The sequence below is a fragment of the Anser cygnoides genome, chromosome 1, assembly GCF_040182565.1.
Source record: "Anser cygnoides isolate HZ-2024a breed goose chromosome 1, Taihu_goose_T2T_genome, whole genome shotgun sequence".
Classification (NCBI taxonomy): Eukaryota; Metazoa; Chordata; class Aves; order Anseriformes; family Anatidae; genus Anser; species Anser cygnoides.
Genome location: NC_089873.1, coordinates 70637874 through 70664836, shown reverse-complemented (window position 1 = coordinate 70664836; position 26963 = coordinate 70637874). Strand labels below are relative to the sequence as shown.

At 38.3% G+C, this 26963-nt stretch overlaps 1 protein-coding gene across 9 annotated transcripts in view; it reads left to right on the top strand.

Moving 5' to 3' along the window:
* The window catches only part of FAR2 (fatty acyl-CoA reductase 2), a 152937-nt gene that overhangs the window by 35656 nt on the left and 90318 nt on the right, over positions 1-26963 (top strand). For 3 of the 9 annotated variants that reach the window (XM_066999555.1, XM_066999554.1, XM_066999558.1), the window contains one exon: positions 2053-2111. The exons of the other annotated variants lie outside the window; for them this stretch is intronic. The gene's annotated coding sequence lies outside the window, so the exon portion shown is untranslated. The remainder of the gene's footprint in view (positions 1-2052; positions 2112-26963) is intronic. 9 annotated transcript variants of the gene reach the window in all.

The following is a 26963-nucleotide window of genomic DNA, read 5'->3' as shown; positions in this document are numbered from 1 at the left end:
GGGAGGAAGAAACACCCTACTTACTAATTTACATAGCAGACTTTTAGTAGAATCTGAATCTTTGTGTATGCACTTTTTTAAACTATCTTTATGAAACTTTGATATGGCTGCTGAACAGGGCATGCTGATATTCGACAAGTAGTCCCTGCAGATGGCAGAGCCATGGAGTCAGTATTAATACCTTCACAGGGTAGTATAGTTTTGTGTATGGCTTTAATAAAATAAAAATGAAAAATAAAGGGTCTGCAGAGCTTTCCTTGTCAGTATGAGAAATTCTCTGTTGCAAAGAACCATTTCCCTGAATGTAAAATAGTCAGAATAGTCAGGTGCTGACATCAGCTCAGTCTTTTGCAGCCCCTAAAGATGCACGTATTCACACTTGTTCTCTCAAATGGCATCTGCTTGTCTTCCTTCCATGGTATTTTTCGCACATCCAAAATGATGGTGCATGCTTCCAAATCCACTGGAATCTTCCCTGCTGTGCTTGACTTCAGGCAAAGCAGAAGATTGATTTTTTTTTTTTAAGTCTTGTTATTGTGGTGGCACTTGCTGCCTGAGATGTATTCTGTCCCTCATGTGGAGATGACTGCAAGATCAAGAGGAAAAAACAAAGCAGCTAGAAGTACATTTCTGCTGCATGATGGAAGGCAGTGCAAAGAGCAGTCATTGGGCTGGTACTTGTGTCTGGATTGGTCAGTAGTGCTGTGGGATGTTATGAGCTTACATTGTCAAAATTACATTCAGATTGTCAGCTGGCAGCACTGCACATGGGTTACAGGAGAAAATTAATGAGGTGAGATGCAGAGCTGCCTGGAGCTGGTTTTATCACTCCCAGTTCTGGAGGCAGCTGAGTCACAGCTAGATTGGGCATCACCACAGTCCTCAGCTGCAAGGTGCAGGTGTGCTCTGTGCCTATTACAGCAGGATATAGCCTTTTTCCTTATCTTGGCTGCTGGTTCTGGTGTTATAATATGGTTTGGTAAACACAGCTCTAAAAAAAAGCCAGCTGTTTAGCTTCAGTGAGTACTGATGTTATAGGACAAGAAAATGGATAGCCTTTGGAGACTATCTTTTGGGGCGGGGGGGAGATTGTTTTGGTGGGGTGGTTTGTTTTCTTGCACTGGTATTTTGTTTTTGATTAAAAAGAACAGCAAATGATTTGTTTGTTTTTGTGCATAACAGAAGAGCATTGTGTGCAGGAATGCTGTCAAGGATGGCGGATATGGAATGATACGTGCTGGTTGTATTCTACTGTTTAGAAAACAAACATGTCCCTCTTCCCTGTCTATCTGCTGATTCAGTTGAAAAGGCAAGGTCAGCTTTCATCAGTCTTCTCCATTCCTCTGTCTATATTCTAGAAATACTTTAGAATATTCCTTGTTTGGTGCTGGATTTCATGCCCTCCTTGCTGCCTGGTGGGCTGGGCTCTGCAATCACTCAGGGTTCCTGAGTGCTTCCTGCTACTTCTGCTTCACACCCTGCTGCGTTTTGAGCTGTGGCAGACAAAGTGTAATAGCTGGGAAAGTAGGAGGAAGATTTTAAGTATGATATAGGAGGAAGCAGAGTTGCCAGCAGAAAGGGGACAGATGAAAAGATGAAATGGTCACATTTCTATTTATATGAATAATTTAAAAACTCGCCAGTGTTGTTTAAATCAGGATGCTCACAGACAGTTCCACAGGACTTTTTCTATCTCTCACAATGTGAGGGACAGTAGCTGGTTCACTGTGGAGAACTGTAGCAATTCGGCCTGTTTGGGTGACAGCAAATTTCTGAAGAGTGCAGCTGATGCTTAGCAAAATGAATGTGTTCTGTGTGAGATGAGGCAAAGAAACAGTGTGACAGAAAATGACTTCAGCTAGAAAGGGCTTCTGCTGAAAGTGCAGTTAATTCCCCTTCACAGTGGATTAAGGAGGGCCTTAGCAAAGAGAAGGAAGTAATACCTTCAAATGCCCCGTGAAATGTCTTGGGCAACAAAGATTTTGAATTGCCTCCCAGTTAGGTGACTGTTGCAACTGAAAGCACAGAAATCCACACCTTTTGTTTTTCTAGGCACTTCCAAAAGACTGGAGAGGAGTTCATGGTGGTGAAAAACGTCACATTGCTGTGAGGTACGGTGCAAATTCTGCTGGATTCTGGTCTTCTGTTGAAAGTAGTAGTCCATTCACTATTGACTCTGGAGCTACAATGTTTGTATCACTGCCACTCTGTTAGCCTCAGAAAGGGGCTGGGAGAAAGTATTACTAATATTTGCAGTTACAGTTGACTATTGTCCATGTGCACCCTCAAGGCAAGACTATTTTTTTCTCATTAACTTCCTGGTCATATGCAGCTTTGGCAGGTGGGGGATGAAAACGTAAATGTTAGGGTAGCCAGACAAACACATCTGGAAAGCTGCCTTGCATGAAGAGATGTTCCTTTGCACAAATTCAGAAGGCCTCTTTGAATAGATAATGACTGGATCACCCTACTTAATGACTTTAACTTTCATGTCAGAGGAATCAATGGTTTTGAGGATAGGAACTAAAGTTCCATTACTGTTGTTCTAATTTAATCAACATGGAAATATAGTAAGCGCCTAATTATGAAATAAGTAAGAATGGCAGGCCTCTCATGATCTTATCCTATTTTTGTCCCTTTCTAGACCACCAAGAGCATTGTATTGGTGAGGTAATGAGTATTTGATTTTGCAGCAAAAGTGTCATAAATATACTTCATTCAGATAGCTGGATCAGAGGAATTTAAGGAGAGGTTGAGAATACATATTCAGATGAAGTGGTAAATATTATACCATTAAGAAGTAAATCATTTTCTTAAGAGATCACTTTCTTAAGCTTTTCAGTATTTAAAGTGTTTCTTCAAAAGCAGTCATATGCTATCTATCTCTGAGAGTACTGGTCCTTTCCTTCACTGTAGTAAAATGATACCTGGCTGGCTTAAATGTGTTGACATAGAACGAACATTTGTCATGAATTCCAGCTATCATATCTCACCTCCTGCGTCCTACTGACATCCGTGAGTGAGACTAACCTTTTCTGGTGTGCATGGAAAGTCCAGAACACAAAATCTGTTGCATGTATTGCTGTGTGTCAAAAGTGTTTGCTAAATACCTGTCCTGTGTAGGAGTTTCTTAGATATCTTAAGAAATGGAATAAAACATTATAGCTCTTCTGTTTCTGCAAGCTTATAGGGTAGTTGCTAAGCTTGAGAATAGTGGAACAAGGTCCAAATAATTTTGCTTAAAAACTTAGTATTTACATTGTATCAGATTTTTCAAGGAGCTCCCTAACTAATCCTTCCTATATAAAGCCTTAAATGAATCTGGTCATTAAGAACTGTTCTCTTAATACTACCAAAAATTTAAAACCAACATTTTTAATAATATATGAGGTAACAAAAAAAGCCTTATGTCTCCAGTCCTACCTTCAGTGCACATGTGAAGGTAGTTTGAAGCTATTCCCAGGATCTATCAGATGGTTGTCCAACACATTCTTAATCTTAAATATAAGAACTTCTGAATGGTTGGGGGCATTCCTAGGCCTGCCCAGGTCTCAGTTCTGGATGGAGGATATACCATGTGGGAGAGTTTGGGATCAGCTCCTCCATGCAGTGACACCAGGCTTTTGAGCCTTCCCGTGTTTCCAGGAAAATGCAGCTGAACCACTTGTATTTTCTGTCATGCATTTCTCCACCGTGCAGAATGCATTCGTTATCCTCTGCTCTCTTCCCCTTCCTAGCCTTAATGTAGTATCAATGTTTAATGTTGTGTGGTGGAGTGGGCTCCTCTTCTGGATGCTCAGCTAAGTTTTTGTTCCCCACTGAAGAAGTGGGTCTGCCTGCAGCCAAACATGTCTGATGCCACAAGTGGTCTGAAAGAAATATCTCTGTTACTGCTCCTTAGTGTTGTTTTTTTAAATATCTACATCTTTTTCTTCTGCCATAGCTAAGATTGAAATCTGTATACCAAATATCTGGGAGTACCAACAGCCTGCTGGAGGAGAAAGAGCTGCAGATGCAATGTTATTTTAGATGCCTGTGTTTAAGTGTGTGTAATGCTCGCCAACTGTGGCATCTTAGTCAGAAGGACAGATGAGGAAATTGTCTTGGGTTGTAATTACTCAGTGTAGGTTGAAACTGAATGCCAATCTCTGTTATCTTTCTAAACTAAGTGTGGCTTTAGGAAAAGAACAAAGAAACAAGTACATAGCCTGTCCAGCTGTACTGGTAATTTGGGCTATTTCAGCTTCAGAGTTAGAAGTAGGGCACACAAGTTTCAGCCTCTACAGCTACAGAGTTGTTGTAACTAATATTGGAATATCATGAGCCACAGTATCATCCTGCTTCTATTTTCTACCCTCCAAAGAGATCCAAAATGATAAGAGCCTACAAGCTTAATGATGCATATTAACTTTGTAGGGTAGGCTCTTTAACTGGTCGTTGAAAAACTGGTCTAATTAGAAAAAATCAGCATTTCAAGTGCATAGAAAAATGCTACTTTTCTAAAGACTCCTCAGAGGCCAGTGACTTGGCTTTACTCTCCCTTAGTTGCAGAGCTTTATTTAGCCCCCAGAAACCTCTTGCTGCACTCACATTCACCCTCTTTTTCTCTTCTCTCACCTTGCAGCTTTCTATTCTCTCTATTCACAGCTTCCCAAAGTACACAGCTGGTATGTTAAACTGTGCCGTTTTAACTCTTCCTTGTCTTCTGTTTCTCACTCAGATTTGTTCCTTCTCCAGGTTACGCTGGAATTCCTCTTTAAAAATGTATTTCTTGAACTCCAGCCCCTTTTTTGTTCAAAGGATCCCTCTTTTGTACCACATCCTCCCCATAGGTTGTTAATGTCAGTGTCTCTCCAGAAATCTTTGTTTTCTGCAGTATCATTCACTACTGCTGTACATTCGCAGATCCTCTCTCTGTCTACTGACTGGACTGTGAATGGATAACAGGAAGCCTGGATTCACAGTAACTGGAAAACATAAGTTAAAATTATTCTTAATAGGGCAAGTTCCTTCCTCTTATAGAAGCTGTAAGGAAATCAAAACCCATATGGCTCAAGATGGCCTCCTTCAATCATATAAAATGGAAAATTAAAAAACATAATTCTAATTAAATTTTAGGCATTGGAATGGGCTGCCCAGGGAAGTGGTTGAGTCACCACCCCTGGAGGTCTTTAAACAATGTTTAGATGTAGAGCTTAGTGATATGGTTTAGTGGAGGACTTGTTAGTGTTAGGACAGAGGCTGGAATAGGTGATCTTGGAGGTCTCTTCCAAGCTAGATGATTCTGTAATTCTGTGGGGGGGCAGGGGGGAGGGAAACAAACACTGGGCATTTGGGAGAGCTACGGGAAGAAACAATGAGCTCCTTCCTTTATTAATATCACTAATAAAAACTAAAAACACTTAAATTCTGAGATGTGATGGGTTGCTATTTCTGAATTAGCATGGAGCTGATTCTACAGCCAGTTTAGAGAAATTTTTATCTTTTTTGATTTCAGATATCTTCTGTGGACCCATTTTTAGCTGAAATTTGGGAATAGAGACACAACCATATTTTGAGTTCTTCGTGCACTTCATTCCCCAGCTTTTTTCTGTTGCGTGCAGAATACAGCCTGATCTTAACTGCTGTCAGGATGTTACCCAACAATCCCTCAGTCTTTGGCCACTCCAGCAGCTGTTTTCAGTTTCTCTGTTTTCTCTGAGCAGCTAAGAAAGAGGATTTACTTGTAGCTGGGACAACAACCAAGAATTTTTTGCATGCATTTTGCAGATTTTTCTTGCTTTACAGTGTTCCTAACATATCAAAGGGAATACATCCCAAAACAGGTACATCCTCATTCCAACCTGAATTACTGGGCACTGAATGGATCCTATGGAAGAATAAAACTAACAGCAGCAGATTTTCCCCACTCCATATTCTCCCACTTGATTTCCAGCCATCTCCTGAAATACATCTCTGCATCTTTGACCAGATCTCTTAATTTCCCAGTGCCTAAATCAAAATTAAATACACAAATACTTCTCTAGTTTACAGTAATGTCGCATGCTGCAAACTGGTTTGTATTTTCCTGGGTTAGGAAAGAATAAAGTAGAGGAAAACTTGGTAAAAATCACAAGGGTTTGTGTATTAGGTTTTGCGTAAAGTTGTCTAGAAAGCATGCAATGAATAGCGTTAAAGTCCAGTCATTGTAGGGTCTAGTCTACTGGAAACCTTTCTTGTACTTGATGTACTTGAAGTAATACTTGAAGTAAAAGCCTGTATCATGAGGTTGAATTTATTGTTACAGTATGTGCTGTGATAAATACAGTCAACTTTCTTGCACCTTTGGCAGTTCTGAAAGTAGATAGACATATCTTCCTTAACTATGAAATTCCCAAGAATATGTGGGAAAGTCAGATGCTGAAAACTTGAAGCTATGAAATACCTGGAAATAATTTTTATGTAAGTCTCATTCTAGCATGTATTATTGCACTTAAAAACAAAGTTGCATTTTCTGTAGTTTAATTCAATTAAGGTCTATCAAAACTATTCAGCCTATCAAGAAATTCACCTTTTATAACTTAAAGTGGTACCATTTCTTGACAGTCATCTTTCACTGAGAATTGAAGAGTTCTCACTTTCAACCATACAGGTTTCCCACTTTGCAGGTCTTTTAAACGTTGCATCTTTTCTGGCTTTCTTTTCTTTTTCTTCTTTTTAAGGAAATGAAAAAAAAAAGAAGTCCACTAGTCAGGCTGATGATCCAGGAAGCAGCATTTCATTGAAACTGTTATACAGCTGCCACTGATAATGCTCAAAGAAAGCAGTAGTTTCTCTGTTTATTTTAGATGTGGAATCTTACAGAGCTAAGGGGGAGAGCACACTGGGGGGAGAGATCTGTGGAAAAGAAGAGAAGCCCAGAGCACCGGAAGTATAACAGCTGGTGGAAAATGACCAGGAAAACCAGTAAAAGTTTTACAAGCCAAACAGAAAATACACTTTTACTTATGTTTTACTATTCAGGAAAATATTTTCCCATTCAAAAAAATAAATAAATAAAATCTCAGGACTACTCAGGAAAATACCTGCTGAACAATTCCTTCTTTGCTGTTGTATTTTCTTTTTTTTTGATGAAAGAATATCTTCAGTTAAACCTCTTATCATCTATCTGAAACTTTCCACAGGAAAATTAATTTCTCATCATCTCTCTTCTTTGGGTGAGGTGAAAATTAATTTGTTCCGTCTGTTACATTTAGGGGCCAGACTTTCTCAGCAATTTTGTTGATAGTATTACCATTATAGAAAAGACCTCCTTATTGCTAAATCCTATTTGTTCTTTTTCCCGTTTCAGTAAAAATCTTTCCTTTTGAATGTGTGTTGAATGAGGAACAACTGTAGTCCTTCTTTCCCATCTCTCAGTGAGAAGCTCAGGCAGAACAGGGGAGACTATTGCAAATGTCCTGAGGCTGAAACTGTCTTTCACAGCTGAACCCTGGGATTTTTTGCCCAGAGGTCCTTTGTTTTGTATTCTTCCATTCTCACTTCTTGGCTCTTCTGGGACAAGTGTCAGTAAAGTAGTAAAATATAGTCATTCTACCCATGCATCTTAAAAGTTAAGGGCCAATAGTTCTAGTTCCCTATATATTCAATTAGGGGAGAGAGGAATATCCAACAAGGAGATGCAAAGTTGTTTATCCATCAGTTATTGTTGCCTTTGTTCTGGGGACTGTCCTGTCACTGACTTTGAGGGAGCAAGCAGAGCCATAGACAGGTGGCCAAGATAAGGAAGAGCATTGGTTGTATATGCAAAGGAGCCAGTGCTCTTCCCCAGCTTCCCATGCAAACTTTTATAAGAATGTGGCTGGAGTAGTCAGTACATTTTTGGGTTATCATTCTGATAAAATGGCATTTCAGAAGGGTGTAAATAGTTACCCAGGGTGAAAGAGACAGAACAAGACAAGTCACAGGTTATGTCTTTTGGAGAGTGAAAGCAAAGGCTTTTTCTTTCTGAATCAGTCTTCATGCTCGAATGCTTCCTGATCTTAGTCATTCAGTAGTTATTTGGAAGCTTTCCCGATGCTGGAAAGATAAGAATATTTCGTCTGGGTTTTCATAAGCCTGTCATTAAGCAGTCAGTGCTCCCTTGATGAGAGAGTTGTTACTGGGGAGCAGGCTGAGGCAGGAGACTGAGACATCTCAGGAAAGCCTCTCTGGCCAAAATAGTTATTAGGCTCTATACAATTCTATTGTCCAAAATCAGGATTTGTTGTACTAAGAAACTTAGTTTGGTTACTGTGCTAAGAAAAAAAATAGAGAGAAGTTGCATAACTCCATAAAACTCCATTATTTTAAATGAATTTTTACTTCTTTCTGTAAAGAATTCTTTATATAGCTTGGAAAAATTACTACATTTACATCTGTCTATAATATCTGATATTTTTGCCTGAACTGCAAGATAATTTATACTGAGTTATGTTATTTCTTTCCACAAGTAATGAAGACTCTTTCCAAGGCCAGCAGTTGTGGGAATACTTATTGGTGAAGGCTAGCATACCATTTATAGCAGGTAAAACAATACCAGTACAGCAAAGACAGGGTAATCTTCAGGTCCCCTCCCCCTTTTGATATGTTTGATCTCTTCTTCCTTGTCTTCTTTGAAGGAAAATTGATATGAAATGTAGTTATAACCATAGTAATCAATTATAGAAACATTGAATAACTTAGGTAACAGAGACTAGGCCTCTTTTGGCCTGTAGTCTGCCTATCCCTACTATATATCTCTTCATTTATCTACAGCGATAAGGGAAACTGAAAGCCTTGCTACAGTCAAAGCAGAAGACACCTGTTGCTCTGCCTTCGTTCATGGAGCTAGCTATCTAAGTATGGAAAGTGGTCAGGTTGATCAGCCATGATTTGTTCATAGCTGGCTTTTCCAAGTCATGTTCCTGCATTTCACGTGCCAGCAAACAGCTTCCGAAAGTGTTCTGGGCCATTGAGGTAAAACTGACTGGACTGAGCTTCTCTGGGATTCTTCTTATTGCCCTTCCTGAAGATGCTCTTGACATTTGCCTTTTTACTGCCTATGACTACGCTGTCAATACCTATGACATTCCAAAAATAATGGGTTGTCAATGTCCATGACCTTGCCAAAATATATTTTTTCCCTGATAGCATCACTGAGCTTGTTCAGCCCCCTTGGAGGTAACCCATCCAGTCCCACGGAGTTGTGTAGATCTGCTATGCCTGGATCCATTGCGTCATCTTCCTCTAGCAAGGATGTTACTCTTCTCCCTCAGATTCTATCATGAAACACAGACACCTGTGAGGTCTGAGAGCAGAATTTGCAAGTAAAGACTGTAAATTTATTTTCTACATGGTCTAACTTTGAATATTTCCTCTACTGAAGTTACTGTCTGCTATCCAAATATCTATGTACCCTCATCAGGACTTCAGTAATTAATCAAGAAACAAAATAATAAATTGATGGAACTTCCATTTCTCAGCTCCCATTCATTAGGGTTTGACATTTCTTGCAAATAACTTCAGTTATTCTCCTGAAACTGAACAAGATTTTGTTACCTCATCAGTTTTTTTAAAGGTTGCCATTATACTAGAATGCAATGTGTAAGTTGTCACAGTGCATAAGCAAAAAGCAGGACAACAATGGGAAACAGAGAAACAAGAAAGAGGTAATTAGAAAAGAAGACTTTGATAAATTGTATATAGTGCATTTTTATACAATGTATTTTAAATATAGACACTTCTGTAGGTATGAAGTTCTTCTAAAGAAGCTTGCAAAACGGTGAGTTTTATTTGACCTTTAAGTTGCAGGAAACCTGCCTTGATTTTTAAAATCCTTCTGAAGATTTTATTATTTCTAAAGCGATTATTTTCTTAATCTCCTTTTGCAGTTCTGGATTTTACCTTTGTGATTGCACTGTATCAGGAGAATGTGGTGCTCAGCATACCTCCTGTTCTAGGATTCTCCAGTCCCTGCAACATTACCTGCCACAAGAGTGGAGGCAGTTCTTCAGGAGAAAGAACAATATGTTTTATGAGCAACCTAAAACAGTTTTATTTCCTATGTAGGCACTCCAAGTTAATGGTTGAGGGTGGATAATAAAGGAAGTTCAGACCTATGATAAAGGTACTCAATAACCACTGAGCAGAAGTGACTAAGCAACTGACAACAAGAAGCAAAATGAACACAAGGCAATTTTATATATTTTGGCAAAGATGTTATGCTTTCCCATGAGGGAGAGTAATGATGCTCTATCTCATCTCTCTCTGGTAACAGGGAGTTCTTAAAGAACAGCTTAAGTAAAAGATTTGGCTGGGAAAGACATAAAGGGAAAATTTAATAGTGGAACACCTCAAGTGCTGATATGAGATGAAAGGAGGAGGAGTAACTAGAGCTGATTTAAAACTCAGTGTTCCCTTCCCTTGGGGAATTCTGTTAGCTTCAACATTTATCTTTATAGAGGATAAGAATTTTAAAAATCTCAATTTTGTTGCAGAACGGAGGGTTATGAAAAATGTTGACTTTCAAAATGGTGGCAAGGGTTTGGGTTTTTTTTAAAGACAACTTTCACATTGTTATAACTTCCTCCACTGTTTTTGATGAGTCCTAGAGAGGACAATTCAGAGGTGTCGTCACTATGAGCTGGGGTCACTGGCTTATCACTCCTGACCTAGTGAATCACGTTAATGTCTCTTGCTCTGCATCCAGGGAAATCTAGCAGAGTGGAGGTCCCAGCATATGCCAGGATTAGCATATGTGGGTCTCCTGGGAGATATGGTGTATCAAGAGAACCTGCTGACAGTGGTAATGAAAGTGTGAACTACTTAAGCTATACTTATCCTTTGGTATAATAGTAATAAAGATGGATGCAGAACAATGTCAAAATGATACAAGACTTGAACAAGTGACTTATTTTCAGTTGATTCTGAATGACCTTGACTCCAAGAAAAACATTTTGTTTCAATATTTTTGATGGGGGGGAGAATTAAATACATCAATAAAAGTGACAGAAACATGCTGGTAAAATAAAGGAAAAATGAGAGAAAATTACCCATAAATTGCCGAACACGATTTCCGATGTACATGTAGCTTCAGAAAAGTCACTGTTTCAACTGTATTATGACATGGCAGAATATTTGCTTTTGGGGTATAAAAAGTCTAGGAAGCTCTGTTCTCAAAGGAAAACCTCATCACAAGAGGTTGTCTAGGTAGAAAAACAAAACTAATATGGCTTACTGAAGCTTAATGAGATGAAAAGTATAAAGAGAGAAGCAGGGCCTGTATGCAACACTTTATAAAGTCCAGGTTTAATTCAGCTCAGTCATGAAGATCTCCAAATCAGCATGGCTGTTACCCTGCAATGAATGCGTCTGTGAAAGGGATATTTATTCATGTGGGATGGTATTTAATCAGGATGATATTTATATGATTTTGATGGAAAAAAGGCTTCCAAAGTAGCTTGTGTGATTTTTTTCTCTTCATTTGCTGTCTCTAAAACACCTGCTCTGTGAGTCACAATAACAGAAAACAATTAGCTTACCCCAGGTGTCATATTGTAAAGATATCAAATTAGCATTTGATTATTTTTTAGCCTCTGGGCTAAACTGATTCCTAACATGAGAAACATGAGAATTTGATGTTATAATGGATGCAGAACAACGAACTGGTTAAAATTGGTCCCTCAACATACAGTAGGCTAGTGTTCAGCCAGGTATAGGGAGTCCCATAGGAAACAAGGCCCCTTTCTGGGGCCTCTGTGCAAGGAAGCTCTGCTTCACACCACTGAGCAGCACAAGCAGGAGATCCACAGCAGAGAACACTGACCGTTTTCCTTTTTTGAGGTTGTTCATGCACTTTCCCCATATTCTGAGGTGTGTTTTTTTTTTTGCTAGACCCATCAGTTTGTCATTAGGATATGACATGAGAAGGTACTACAGCCTGTAATCCCTTCCCTTTGATATGGAAATTCTTCATGAAGAAGAATATGAAAGCATCATATTAAGTTATTTCAGTGAAAATGAATGTATAATGAACTCTGGAATAAAGGGGCACTTTTTTTCCTGGGTGTTAGGAAAGGAGAACTAAATTGTCTTTATAGATTGTCATGTGCATAGCAGTTCTGCTCCTATGGACTGAAATTTAAAATATGCTGCTGTTTTCTGATAAGTGACTCATCTTTCCATTCAACTGCAAATTAACCAAAACGTTGCATCTGTTGTGCAAAGAACAGGCTATACCTTCCAGAAAGGACTGTCAAATAAAAAAAAAAAAAACAGCTGTTGCCTCATCTTAGCTATTGTGTCAACTTGTCTGTAACTGTTCCAGCTCTCCCATTTTATATGCTGTCATGATTGCGTGTGTCCAATGTACCTTGGAGCATTTTTATTTCATAGTAAGTAATCGCTTTTCTGCTTCCTGCTATCCTTATGGCAAATAGAAAGGAAAGATTGTCTGGTCTCAGCCTTATTTGCTGAAGTTTCCTGTGTTGCTAGAGTTTGACTATCCTGACTACACTAACTGCATGTAGATAAATTTTTGTAAGAGTGTTAATTTTCCTTCTATTGGAAGAATTGAGCTACATACACAGGCATGATTTTTTTTTCTCTTCTGCTTGCTTAGGGCTATACCTTCTCCAGGAAATCTCTACCGTTTGGTTCTTAAGATGCATGTTTCTTCAGTGTGTGTTCGATATAAGATCAAAGGGGGGTGGATGTGGTGGCAAAATAATTACATCTCCTAAAACCTGCAAAAATTATGTATTGGTTTCCAGTACAAACTAAGGCAGCCTCAGTTCATTTTTTTTCTGTGACTTCAAGTACCCTTCTGATGAACTGAGGATTCACAGGTCACAAATCTCTTACTGCCACTTTTTTTCACCCTAGTCATCCTATTGTAAAGGGGTCAGGAACAGGAATTGGCAAAAATTATAATGGAGACCCTCTTAGACTGTGAGTACTCAGCCAGAAAAAAAATCACAGGAAGCCAAATACGCTGAGTTTTGGGCTGTTTTGACCAGGGAAAAAAGTTGTTCCTATAATAAGATTCTATGCTACAGAGATTTTAAGAAATAAACTATCAGAGTGAAACACCTCTCCTGTTCTGTTTTGCCTCACTTTCACAGCCAAGAGTGGTACCGCATTTAAGCTATTAAACTGGAAAGGAAAAAAAATGAAGGAATCTTTTAATCTTATTCCTAAGATGTGTAATTGAGCTGGAGCCTTACTCTGTGTGATTGTTTTGGTAACTATCTCTGTATTGCAGGAAGTGTCCTACTTACTTTTTGGCAGGTCAGTGTGTGTGTCTTGGCTGTTAATTAAGACAACTTTCTTTCTTGTAGCAAGACCAGTGTGAATACATGCAACATATTATTCCCTGCTTGATTAAGGTGTATATTTTGGCTTAAAATTTTCAGCCTGGCAATCTACAAATCTGCTCACTTCAGCCTTTTTTAGTAGGACTCTTATCTAGACCAAAGTTAGGCAGTAAAAATTCAAGACTGGGGCGTTTCCAGCAAATATGGCAATACTTTTAGATTAAGTAATAATTTGATTTTCTATACATCTCCAAGCCATTCTTTGTATGAATAACTAGGAAATTTGAATTGCAGAATGGTTGAGGTTGGAAGGGTCCTCTGGAGGTTGTACAGTCCAGCTTGCGTCTGAAGAATTGGGACAATTATGTAATTTGTGATACATTTAAGTTCTAATTTAGAGTAGAAGAGACTTATAATAGTTTATTTATTGAGAGGTAGCCTGCTTTGCACATGTTGTTACACAGTCACTTAATGTTTTCACAGCATCTACGGGGTTTGGGCTGAGGACAGAAACCACATGGGACTGACTTTCAGTGCATTGTGAAGATCTGGGACCTAATAGATTTGACTTGAGATGTAAATCTTTTGTGTTCTGATTGGCACAAATTAATTAACAGAGGGCTGTTGAGCTTATTCTGAATGTCAAAATTAAAGTACACAAACTAGAGACATGTAAGGTAGGGCGAGCCTGTTCTGGATGTTCCAGTGCAACTAAACTAAAAGCTAAGCAATACATTGATAGTTTCAGAAGTAGTAACATTTACTTGATATTTATAATCTGCCAGCTTTGTCTCCAAGATCGTGAGGTCATATAAAAGTCAAAAAGCGCATAATATCCTGGAAAATATGATAAGAAATTATAAATAGGAAGTGAGTCATAAGTTATTTTTTCTTAAATGGTGTGGATAAATTCGTCCATTTAGGAAGGTCCTCAGTGGCCCTTTATTTCTATTGAGATATTTGATCAAATGCTAATGCTTATGTAGTCACAATAGAGCTAATTTACCTTGGAGCATAACAATTTCTAATTGCTACAAGAGGCAAAAAGGCTTCTAAAAATAAGACATTAAAAAGGTTATAGTTTAGAGTCACAATCACTCTGTACTTGTACCAAAGCTTGAGACCACGGGTGCACATAACATAAGGAGTTTGTGAATTCCAACTATTTTGAGATATTGCATCTCTGGTATGTTTTGTTACTAACTTCCTGAAACATCAGTAGCCACATACATTTATGTTAACAGAAGAGTGCTGAGAGAAAGCTGCTCATTTTGAACAGACAGTTAACTGTAAGGCTTAGTATGTGTGTGGATCAGACACTGCAGTAGAAAAATCTGGGAGCATACCTGACATCCATCATCTGAAACATGTCATATGCCTTTGTACATGTATTCCTGTAGCTCTCTTTTGCCACAGCAAGTTTTGATAGTATAACCTTCACAGCTTTGGACAGTCTTTTGCATTTTGAGGATGGATGGATGTTAATCAACCCAGAATGTCTGCCAGTAGGCAGGCTGTATGCTGTTACACTTTCTTGCTCGAGGGGCAAGGATCCTCCTGGTGGCAGGAGGCTGGCTGGGTGCTGCTCCACAGGGATATTAATCTCATGAGCTATGGGAAGTCAGCACATGCATCTAGTTTTTAGGACATTATCAGACAAATAACATTTTAACTACTGATCATTGGAAGTAAAAAAATAAATAAAATAAAATGCATTTTATTCAGAGCAGGAGCATGTAAGTTTTGAATGGAGAGCTTAAGGAGCAGAAGGTATTCTGTGATACAGAAAAACATGCATTAATTTGAATTTGGTACTGATTTCAACAGGATTATTCAAGTGCTTTAAGCTCAATTTTCTTGAACATTTAGAAGATCTGGAACTGTATTTTCATGGAATTAGTTCTTTCCCATTCCTACCTTCTTTCTGTTTCAAGGCACAGAGGTTGTACTAGATAACATTAGTACAGTCTGACCATCCTTTTTTGTTGCTGCACTTATGTTACACGCAGTATTGGATTTTTAAACTTTTATAAATGTGCCTTGTCATCTTTAATCATCTAAATACAGGAGAAGGGGGGGAAATCAGTGTCTGTATTTGAAAATGGAGAAATTTTGTTCTCTGTGCCAGTATGTGTCAGTCAAGAGGCGTTTGCTGTTTACATTTTATTGTTGTATTCCTAGAGAAGTGTGTTTGAAAGACTCCCAGTGCTGCAGAGCTGCCTGATTATTCAGAGCTGCTGATGTGCTGAGCAGAGTTCCTTGAACACAGCTTTCAGTAACTCCAGGGAATTTTCTTTAGTTTCCTCTTCCTGCTCTTTTCCCTTTATCTGAAGAGTAAATGTTTGTGTTTCTTCGAGAACTGGGGGGAGAGAAATCTACAGGCTGTACTGCCTATCTTCTACAGAAAACAAGTGATGAGATTTAAGGAGCTCATTTGACTTGCAGTTTATGAGAAGATCTGACTTGTAAAGTATTGTTTTGATCTTCTAGTTTGGCTTCTTCTACATATCGCTGTTAATGCCCTCCTGGAATCCACAGTCTGGACTGCACTCCAGAGGAGTAGCTGCATGACAAAAAAAAAAAGTACCCGAAGAAAAGTGCAAGTAGGCTTTGGATAGAAATTGGTCACTTAATCTTTTATTTTTTTAAGACTTTCTTATTTACATATGGCCGATACTGATGAAGTTGTAGTACAGAAGCAACTATTTTGATGAAAGCAATATATTTTACAATATCCATGTGTTTTTCTTCTTGCTGTTGTGTTGTTTGGTTTGTGGAACAGAAGTTTTCTCCTCCCTTTTAAAATATGACCTAAACAATCTCATAGAACTGAATACAACTCACAAAAAGAGAAAAAAAAGTGGATGCTTGGCAATGCATCATTAACTCAAATTCATTAACAGCCACTGTGAATCCCCTCGCTTCTAATCATTACGATAATAGAATACACATCTACTTAGCTTCTCTAGGGTATTTCAGAGATCATTACTTAATATGTATAAAACAGTGTATGAGTGAACGCATTAATAACAAAAGAAGGAATTTTTAAGAACATAAGCAATGGATTAATGTGGCTATGCTGTGTTTGCTATGACTGTTGTATTACTGATTTACATATGCAAATCTAGAAAAAGATTTCCGTTCCAGTAACTTCTAGGTGACAGCTGTGATCAGAGACCTATTCTGACTGGTACCATTATGCTTTCATAGTTCCCTTGCCATAGAGCTTGGGATGCAGCAAATCTTTAGTCTCTGCTGGGGGTATATTTCTGTTTCAGAATATCAGATCTCTATTTTTAAAAAGTGTACTCAAGCTCACTTAACATTTTCTTTTTCTAGTTTTGTTTCTGTTGTTTGTTTTCTTTGTGGTAGAAGAGGGAGAGATCTAATAATTAGAGTCAGAAATCCTTAAAATCTTCTAAAAACCCTCTAACGATCAAGAGGTAGCAAAACATAAAGGATCCAGATAATTCCACACAGTGATGCTCTGTGCTGAGGGAATGTGGCCAGAAAAATATTCTGCTAACTAATCTTACTTTTCTTAATAAAGCACTGAAAATACCGTCTCTGCATAAAGCAATGAATAATATTCGTATCTCTCAATTTCCCTGCAAAGGAGTTGTCAATTTGTTAGCTGAGATTAGTATCAAACTAAACAAGATTTCAAAATGGCAATACAAGCTTTCCTCCTTCCCCACCCGGGACAGAATTATTTGCATTATATTTCACCTTTCACTTCAGTCTCTTCAGCATTGCTGAAGGATAGCGTCCAACAGCTAAGGAGTAACTAAACTTTCAGGAAAGTAAGTTTTATTTAGCATAAGGAGTGCAGCCCATTGAATTATGGAAGATTTTGTGAAAATGTTCTCACTGAGACGCTGTCTTTTAGTAGAATTAGTTCTGCTTGCTCATAGCTGGGTTTCAAGTAAGGGAAGAGTGGTGGATGGGGGGAATACATTTTTATATATTTCTAAGAGTAAATATGACTGTGTGTGTTGTTGACACCTTACGAACTGCACTGTATGTACTTTTATATTTATATCTTAAACTATTTCATTGGCTTGCTATGTACAAAGATCTATGGACTGGCAGTGGCTAAGTTGTCAGATGTCAAGAAATGAGGGGGTCTCAATCCAATTCCTTTCTTGAACTAGCACCCACTCGACAAAAGTCTACCGTCTCTGTGATCTGTACTCATGTCCCATGTTAAGTAGACTCTGTTACCAGCAAGCCAATTGGTGAACACTGCAAGAAGCAACTAATTTTCAAAGGCACATTAGGAGACCCTTGTAAGTTGTTCTACATTTCTTTCAGCTATTGGTCCGTTGGTCATAAGGAAACTTACTTTTTTTAAGAAGAGTTCAGTTTCTACTCCATCAGTGTTGAAGATGGGTAGGATATCACCCAAGAGAATTTTGGCTCAGTGCATTTAGAGATCACAGAATTACAGTAATTGTAAGCTGCTGTGAGTATTTTGGGATATAGCACACCAAGGAGGTCTCCTGGATTTGCACACTTCCTTCGTTGTGAGATGAAGGCCTGCTGGTAGGAGCTGAATGGGAAATTCTACATAAAGAGAGTGACTCTGAGATAATAGTCATGGAGACACCTACAAACTTCTTTGCTGCTGGCTTGATTTGAAGCCATTTTCATATTTTCTGGAAAGAAGGTATGTTTTGCAGTGTCTTCTTCCTGTTTCTATTGGTAGCAGCTAGCATGCAAGATATATGCACCCAAGTTAGTAGAGCTATCTATTTATATACACTGCTTGTTTTCACATGGTTAGTGAAGCTTCTGAGTTTAGGCTAGCTGGGCTTTTCTACATTCCCTGTATTGAGAAAACAAGACCTTCTAGCTCATGCTGCCTTCAAGCTGCATTTGTTGATCCCAGGAAAAACAAGAAACAAACAAACTTCCCATCTCTTGGGTTGATGTTTGCTGTCAGATGGAGCAGAGGCAAGCCTACTAGTCCCACTGTGCACTTGCAGCCTCCAAGGATTTCAGCACCTGGCCCTAAGCCATCCTATAGCCTTGGGGGCAGTAGAGGCAATCAGCTATGCATCATCACTTCATGCTTCCCTTGTCTTGCTAGAAGCAATAGCTCCCCAGATTAATGAGGTCAGGAGTGTGCTTGCATTGCCACAGGGGCAGTCAGATAAAGCAGGGGAAGAGTACCAGAATGGTAGGATGGGAGGCAAAAACATCACTGAGTCTCTTTGAAATGCCTTCTGTCTCTGTGTTCTGTCATAAGAAATAAGATGCTTTATATTTGTATGTGTTTTGCATTCTATATTTTTTTGCTGTCTTTTTTCCTCACCCTCTCTCCAGAAGTAGGCAAGGCCCATACTGGTGTCTCCTCTGCCCTTCTCAACACTGCACACATGGGTCCTGGTAGGAGGCTTGCTAGTTTTTCCTTGCTTTGGCTTCTATGCATTTCCATTGGTAGAATGAGATATTCATTTGTGGCATTTGTTCCACGAGAGTAACATGGCAGTGTCCTGCCATGCTGTGACACAGCCGTGACTCAGCTGCTGTAGCTGCCTTAGTATAGGTGTGTATGTTGCAAGATTTTAGTGTTCAGGACTGTGGCAGCAAATGTGTCAATGCACCATAGTTGAAATATGGATATGAAATATGGTGGAATTGTCTTCAACAAAACAGGGGGCACAGCCAACTGTTGCAGAGCTTGTTGCTGAACCCCAGTTTTCTGTCTTGCTGCAGAGTAAGATGGCTTAACAGTGTGCACTGAAGAGTGTAAACAAACATCCACATGGGCTCCTTTGGTTGCATTTCTTGCCTGTTCCTGAAGGGCTTTATCCTGCTCTGTCTACTGAGAACTTTCACTTCACAGAAGAGTGATAAATAGCACAAACCTAGATACTTTCTGTCCTGTTTCGGTAGCTGGATGGAACAAATGAGACCAATACTGTTGTCTGTGGTATGGCCAGGTGCCATCAAATGCCCTAAGTGTGAACAATAGAGAAAGGTAGGAGAAAGGAGGAAAAACTACTCGTTTCTGTTTAGCCTATATGAATTTTGATGAACAAATGAGGTAAAAGACATACAGATTAAAAAAATACCACGGTTTTGGTTTTATTTTGAAAAGATGATTTGAAGATAGCATCTTATATATTTGGTTTTGAAAATGTGTGTATGTACTGTGTCACGAAATTGATAATGTAGGCTCTCATGTTCCTCTGATCATCCTTTTAAGAAAACTTCTTTTGTGTGGGAAATATTCCAAGCATTTTCATCATTCAGTCTCCACGGAGGCAGGAGGTAGGGTTCTAGCTGTCCTTTTCAATAAAAGCTGAAAATAAAAATGCTCAGAATGCTATGCTTAGCTTTCAGAAAGAAATATATATATATATTTAATTAACCTAAGTCTGAGGCCAAACACAGCAGGTAATTTTTACACTCTGATAGATCTGAGATCTAAAGTGTGAAATTTCATTTTAGCTTGCTGTCACAGGACTGCTAGACTTCCTTGTATGTTCACCATGTTTTTCTGTTAAGCAGTATATGCTATGCTACTATAATATCTAAGCTCATCAAGAGGTTCTGCTGACAACATATCAAGAGCTTCTCAGTTGATGAGTAGTTTACTATGTCTTCTAAGGGAGTAGTTGGTGAGTTTGGACATTATGGTGGGGGGTGGAGTAAAAGGAGTATTCTGTTATAGTTTGAAAATTTACAGTAATTGGTATTGTAGATCTACTAGCATGTAAAAGATAGTTGTGGTTTTGATAACCCCCAAATGGCTGTGACTAATGGAGAAATATAGTTAACAGATTGTTGTGTCTACAACCTAAAAGTGGTTTTCTGTGCATGTGTGCATATGTAAACACAAGTATGTGTTTACATTGTATGCACATTTACAAGCACATTACTAAAGGAGACACTAGAGAAGATTTTTCTTCAGTATTTAGCATAAAAGCCTTTAAAAAGGCTTTGGAAATCCAAACAGATTGAATAGGGGATTCTAAGGTCATCAGACACTAAAGAGGGTAAACCTGTGTGTTTGAATTCGTACAGGCTTTTTTGTTTGGTTGTTGTGCAGCTAGTGTCATTCAGTCATTTCACTGTTTTGCATTGTTTTGAAGCTTAACATTAACAGGAATATATTATGATAAGTCTGCATAGGAGTACAAAGCTACTCATCTTTTCTATTTACAGTTACTACTGGATGTAGCTGTAAAAAAAAAAAGAACATAGTATGGCTTAGATGAGTGTTCATTTTTGTAAAAACAAAACAAAACAAAAACAAACAAAAAAAAATTGACACTAAGGGGTTGTCCTTTTGATGATGATCGTTTTGCTCCTAGGAAGTTGTATTCAGTTTTCACCAATTTTAGAGAGGGTGTTACAATGCTGAGAGAGATGAATAGGTTTCTCTGAAAAGTCAGGAGGTGGTTCCTGGGCTTTTTCACATCAGTGGTCCTTGTATTTCATTTGTTCTGCTCTAGTTCCTAACAGCAGTCAAAAAGAGTTAGGACTCCTTGGGAGAGTCAGATAATCTGTGAAACTGTGCAGGTAGTGCTTAAGCAAGGACAAAATCTGGAAGTTCAAGCTTTTGTCCTATATCTGGGTATTACTACAGATTTCTAGCCCACAAGTCCCAACTCAGTGCTTTCAAAGGGATTAAAAGTGTGTCTGTGTGCCATGTCGCATTCAGGAGTTTGCAGGATCCAGCTGTGTGTGTTACCTGTTGTATGCAGCTCTTAACTATGCTGTCTCTTTAGATTTAACTGTTATAAATTGAAATGGATTGCAAACCTGGTGTCAGTTTTCAAGTTGGGAAGGGTTTTCAGGAGCAATGGGAGCTTCTCCCTGTTTGTTGCTATGTGGATACAGTGTTATGGAATTGAGTCAGTACTACTGGCAAACAAAAAATGATTTGAAATATATTAGCTGGAGAAAAGTGATTTAACTTTCAGGCTGCTAGCAACAACACTTTATATTTTGTGTAAATTGCTTGAAGCAAAATCTCTTTTGTAAAGATGATTATCATCAGGAGTTCAGTCTGGCTGTGAAGGTGTCCATCTTTGAATCATAGGGTTTTATTTCTTTGAGCTCTGTTAGCATCATTAGTACCTATATAAAAGATGGATTATGCCCTTCATTTTAATTCTGTAGCTGTATGAGAGAAGGTTTATCTTTGCCTGTTCATTTATTGTTTCTTGGTTAATAGTGCTATTAAATAACTATGGAGGTTCAGCAAACCATAAGTATCCTTTAACTTGTTCCTACACCATTTTAACATCATCTTTGCCTCATTTTCTAAAATCTCCTCTACCTCTTAGCAGACATCAAGTGTCACAAACTTTTATGTATCTGAAAACCTTCAACAATATATTACATAACTTCAGTGCATCATTGTTGTTACTATCTGTTTGTTCATGTTGACAAAAATGGAGTGCAACATTGAACTAACATCCTATCATATTCTGAGATGCTGTTATTTGTGTATGTAATGTAAAAGCAAGTCATTACTTCAGATGTTGCTAGCGTGCATGGTATGGGACCATGCTCTGTGACTCTAAGACCATAGCATGCTCTATTATTTCCAGATGTCTTGGAGCTAAAAATAATCTGTGAAATCTCTGAAGCAGAGCCTGGTGCTCAGAAAACCTTGACATTCATATAAAACATATCAAATGACAGAGCATGCACAACAGAGGCTCTTGCATATGCTCAAGATTTCACTGTGAATTAACAGCCATTGTTATATCCTATGGTTTCCAGAGCAAGTGTGTAAATGAAATATGTAGATGCTTATTACATTTTTTCTTTGTCTTTTTAATGTTTCTTCTTTAAGCACAGAACAGAGCATTCTGTTGCTGAACGAATAAATCGGTTAGAAAGTTGCTTTCTTTCAGTCTTTTGCTCCATAGGACTTGATGTGCAGGTGTCTAACTTTTAGCTATTTCTGCTTCTTCATCCATATACGTGTTCTCCTTAGATTATCCTGATTTGCTTCAGACCGTGCAATTTCTGTTTATGTATTAATGTTGGAGGAAAACTGCTTGATGTTCAAGTACGGCACCTACTGACCACCAAAGTGAAAAGGTCAAGCTGTTCCTAACAGCTCGAGTCATAATCATGGGATTGTTTATTTGCTGGTGATTAACTAGCAAGAAATTATACACAGATGTTTTCAGGCACATTAGAAGACATGCACATTAGAAAGAATTGGTTTTATGTATTGTAATTACGTGTAGAGTTTGTGGAGTCTCTGTCACACATTGCGGGGCTGGGGGAGACAATTGTATGAAGATACATTATTCAGGCATCCCCAGTATTAGGTCCATTTTAAACTCATAAAACAGTTAATAGACTGAGGAAGCAAACTGATGAGATTGAAATAGTCTGTGACCACTTTGTATTGCTGCTTTTGACCTCAGCTGTATAAGTTCTCTGAAGCAATACTGGAATTTTACTTTCTCTGCATGTCCCAGGTTAATTATAAAACCTTCAGAATCCTGATTAAAGAAAACTGTCTTATGTATGATGGGATATTTGCATCCAAGATTAAAAAAATATATTCAGAAAGTGGCCAAAAATATTTTGTCTTAAAAGATTCATGCTGTCTGTATTTTTGTTTTAAAAATGCTTCTTATTGCATTTTTAAAGATGGTTCATCACACTTTATGTGTCTAAAAAAGTAATATTGATATTCTGACTCTCCTGTTTATAGAAATTACATCCCTAGGTAAAGTTGTGAAAGTGCATCAGACATGAGAAAACTCATCTAAATCAGACTAAATAGAAAGAGATGCAGAGAGACCACTTGTGGGTCTAGACATATATTGATTTACATACTGTCTTTGCTTTTGCTCTGAGCTCTCTCCTTTTTCTTTTTTGATTTTCATTGTGTTGCTGAGTTGAAAAGGCAAATATCTTAACAGATTAGCTTTTGCAATAGCCCCTGTCCTAGTCGAGTAGGGCATGGAAATCTTAGTGGTGAAAACCATAGTGAAATATATTAGCCTGCCCTGGTGTACCTAGCTCTTGCTGTTTGTGCTCCATCTTGCCATTTCTTCTTAATATTCTGCAGCCATGGACCTGCTCTGGGCAGCAGCAGTAGCAACAGTGAATGAGATTGATACACATTTCCCTTCCCATTGTTGTTGCTTTGATAATAGTCTAACCTCTGGCATTACACCACTGTAAGATTTGGCATCATTAAAGTACACGAAGCATGGGATATAAGCTGTTTTAAGTATCAGCTCAAATGTATCTGCTCTTGGGGGGGCGGGGGGAAGGAAGCTTTACTTTATGCTTCTGTTGAGGTTGTGTGGGTTTTCTTTTGCAGGAGCAAAGTATTAGGTCAGTAGGATTCCCATCTTTTCTGTTGCTTGTCTCGTCCTTTGGCATACACCCTTGGCATAAGACTGCTTTGTAATGCAGTGCTGCAGATCAACCTTTATGTCTGATGTACAGGAGACTGTTACAGGCATCAGTAACAGAGCTTTACCTTTAAAGCAGCTTTTGTACTTGTGTCTATAGGAGATCTTGTGTGGTTCCTGGCTGGGTGTCTAAAAGCTGTTTCTTTCACATTATAATTTGAGATGAGTCAGCATCTGTGAGATGTGTACTGCAGCAAAGATGCTGCGTTCAGTAATTTAGATGGCACCAGTGATTACTTTCCTACTCTGCGTAGTGTCTAAACTGTAAGACTTCCCTGCAATTAATTACCTGAATTGGACTTCAGAAAGTCTGTGTGTGGGCTTTTTGCCACAATTTAGTGGTTTCTCAATGCCAGTCAGTTTTGGAAGCAACAGGAACCCCAGGCTCTCCTTCAGCTCCACGGGGGTCAGCTTACTAGAACTCCTGACTATGGTTCAGACTTCAAATAGTTTAGTTTTCTCTTATCACATGTTTAATTGGTTGGGAAATAGTTAATGCACAGTGTTGATTGTTTATTCCTTAAAATTAAGAAGAAAGTATAAGTTTCTGCAGGAAACATATATATATATATATATAAAATTATTACATTCAAATAAATAGAAAAATACAAAAGGAATGTAAGCGGTTCTTTGTACTTTGAAATAGACATTCAAAGGTTCAGTAGGCAGTGCTTGAATAACGCCTTTTGATGCTAGAAATACCCTGGTTTCTTAAAATTTCTGAAACTTTTTTAGCATTTTAAAGGACAGACAATATCCATTAAATCAGAGAAGAATACATATTGCTATGAAATCACTCTTAAAAATACATTAAAAATAAAACCCCGAAAAAATAAAATAAATCAATATTCCCTGACATTGAAAGGAAAATAACTTCATTTCTTTAAGAGTATATTCGGAATATAAACTGGAATCTGCATTTGAATTTCGAACCTAATAAAAGCCTCTTTTAAAAAGCCTCTTTAAATTTGTTAGAACTGTGGAGATTCAGGGATACGTCTGAATGCAGTGGATTGCAGAATTGTAGTTTTTGTGTCGTGATCTCAAAACATCAATTTGTTCAAGCAGATTAGGCAAATACAAGATTCTCTTTGATTACTGTGGCATCAGCTGGGTGCAAGATAATTGTACTTTTTTTTCTAAAGCTAACTTAGGAAGGGGAAAAAGTAGTAGAGGAGACATAAATCTGATCCTGTAATAAGCAAATATGATTGCATTCCTCATGGATTTTTATTGTGGATGACGACCTGAGCACCCTGATCCAGCTCTGAAGCTGGCCCTGGTAACTACATGCTGCCTGACTTGGACTGCTTTATTATAGAAAACAAAGTATATTTTTTCTTACCTTTTCTTCTAACCCTACAAGGTTAAGCCAATGACTAAGAACAATCTGCTCTAGAAATTCACTTTTAGGTTTGTTTGCTGTTTCCATTGCCATAATATCAAAATTGTTTTAAAGATGCACACGCTCGTGTGTGTGTTCCTACTTTTTTGAATTTTTTGGAGACAGACATTTTAGATAGTCTTATACTGTATGGGAATACCTGTCAGATGTGCCTTTCCAGAAATACTTTAAGAATTCTGGCTGCAGGAGCTAATTTTAAGTAATGCTTTATAGTAGTATGACTTTTTTCTTCTTTCGTTATTCTTCTAGAAGGCAGCAAACATCTGGCCAAAACAAATAAAGCCAATCTGGATAACTCAAATAGAGAACCCACATGAAACAACATAATAAATTTATGTCCACAGTTGGAAATTTCAACAGCTATTTTTGCAGTAGTCTGTAAATGTAATACAAAGAATTAACGCGTAATGATGCATTTTGGAAATGTTCTATGCTACTGAAGTGTGGGAAAGAGAGCAATTATTGTTATATATTGTAGTAATCTCCAAGTCTGTTATGGAAATTACTTCAAAAATGTGCCTTCTTTTCTAGCAGAATATTAGGTTGAGGTTAGGTTAGATCTTATCTTCAGAAAGTGAGTTCAAAGCAAATATCCTCTGACTGACAATGGTCTTACGTTTCCTCTTTTTGCTTCCTTATACTCAGTAGAATTTTTATGGCCTGTAGTGACTAAGGACTTTTCTCCTTAATTTGTTTACTTTGCAGGACGTGTCATACTCTTAAGTGTTTTGTCACCTCCATCTTCATCTGCCTGAACTAGCACGTACTTTTGGATTTGCATACCCTTCCACATGTGTTCAGGTTTTTTAAATTTGTCTTCCGATATCACTCAGTCTTTCCCAACCTGAATGAGATGACTTTTTATTATAAATAAATTAATTATCTAATAGTTTTGAGAGAGGGAGTTAGGAGAATCTTATCAAGTAGAGAGAGAGCGCTGACGGCATTAAACTAGGATGCTACTTAGTGTCTTTGCTAACTATGGTGCATTGTGCAAATTAACTAAAGCAAGAAGCCTTGGGCCCCTTACCAAGGTCAGTCTCCTAATAAGAGAGTGAGCCTATCTTAAGAAACTGGTAGAAACTGGTCCTGCAGATGGACAAGAGCCAAGGAGCAACTGAGTCTGTGCAAAGACAAGAGGTCAACTAGCGGTGACAAGGAAGAGTCATCAATCTTCATCCCCATGACCCCTGACGACCACCACCAGAATACAATGCGCAAGTGCAGATGGGAGGAGTTTATGGAAATGACTCCTTGGAACTAATTTTAATACGAAGCGGGGACAGGTTATGAATATGTATAGGCGTATTGTGAAACTTCATGCATATGTAACTCTTTACTGCATATAACCAAGGCAAGTTGCCGCGTCAGGTGCGCACGACTTTGGTGGGACTACCCCCCGTGCTGCCCAGCGCTGAATAAACATACCTACTTTACAATCTTACTGATTGTGGAGTCCGTTTTCCGCAAGTCAGTTTAACCTGTTTATCCTTCTTCCCAACTTCCCAAGTGGCCAGGTCTTTGATAGGAACAGGTTTTTAATAGGCCTCTACAAGCCTGTTACATTCATTTAAGCTGTGATCTAGGCCATATCTGAAAGTAGGCTAATATCTGAATTCACTGAGCCAGAATACCCACAGCTAATAATATGTAAAATACTGTCCTTCAGAAGTTTTTCTTCTTGACCCACTTTCTAAATTGGAGGGTACGCCTGATGATTTGTTACAGATTTCTTTCAATAGAAATTTTGGTGTTTTCGTTAGATGCTAGGTCTCTACTATAGCCTATTAGAAATATGTTTTTAGTGTTTACATGTAGCAATACAGTTACTGTGAA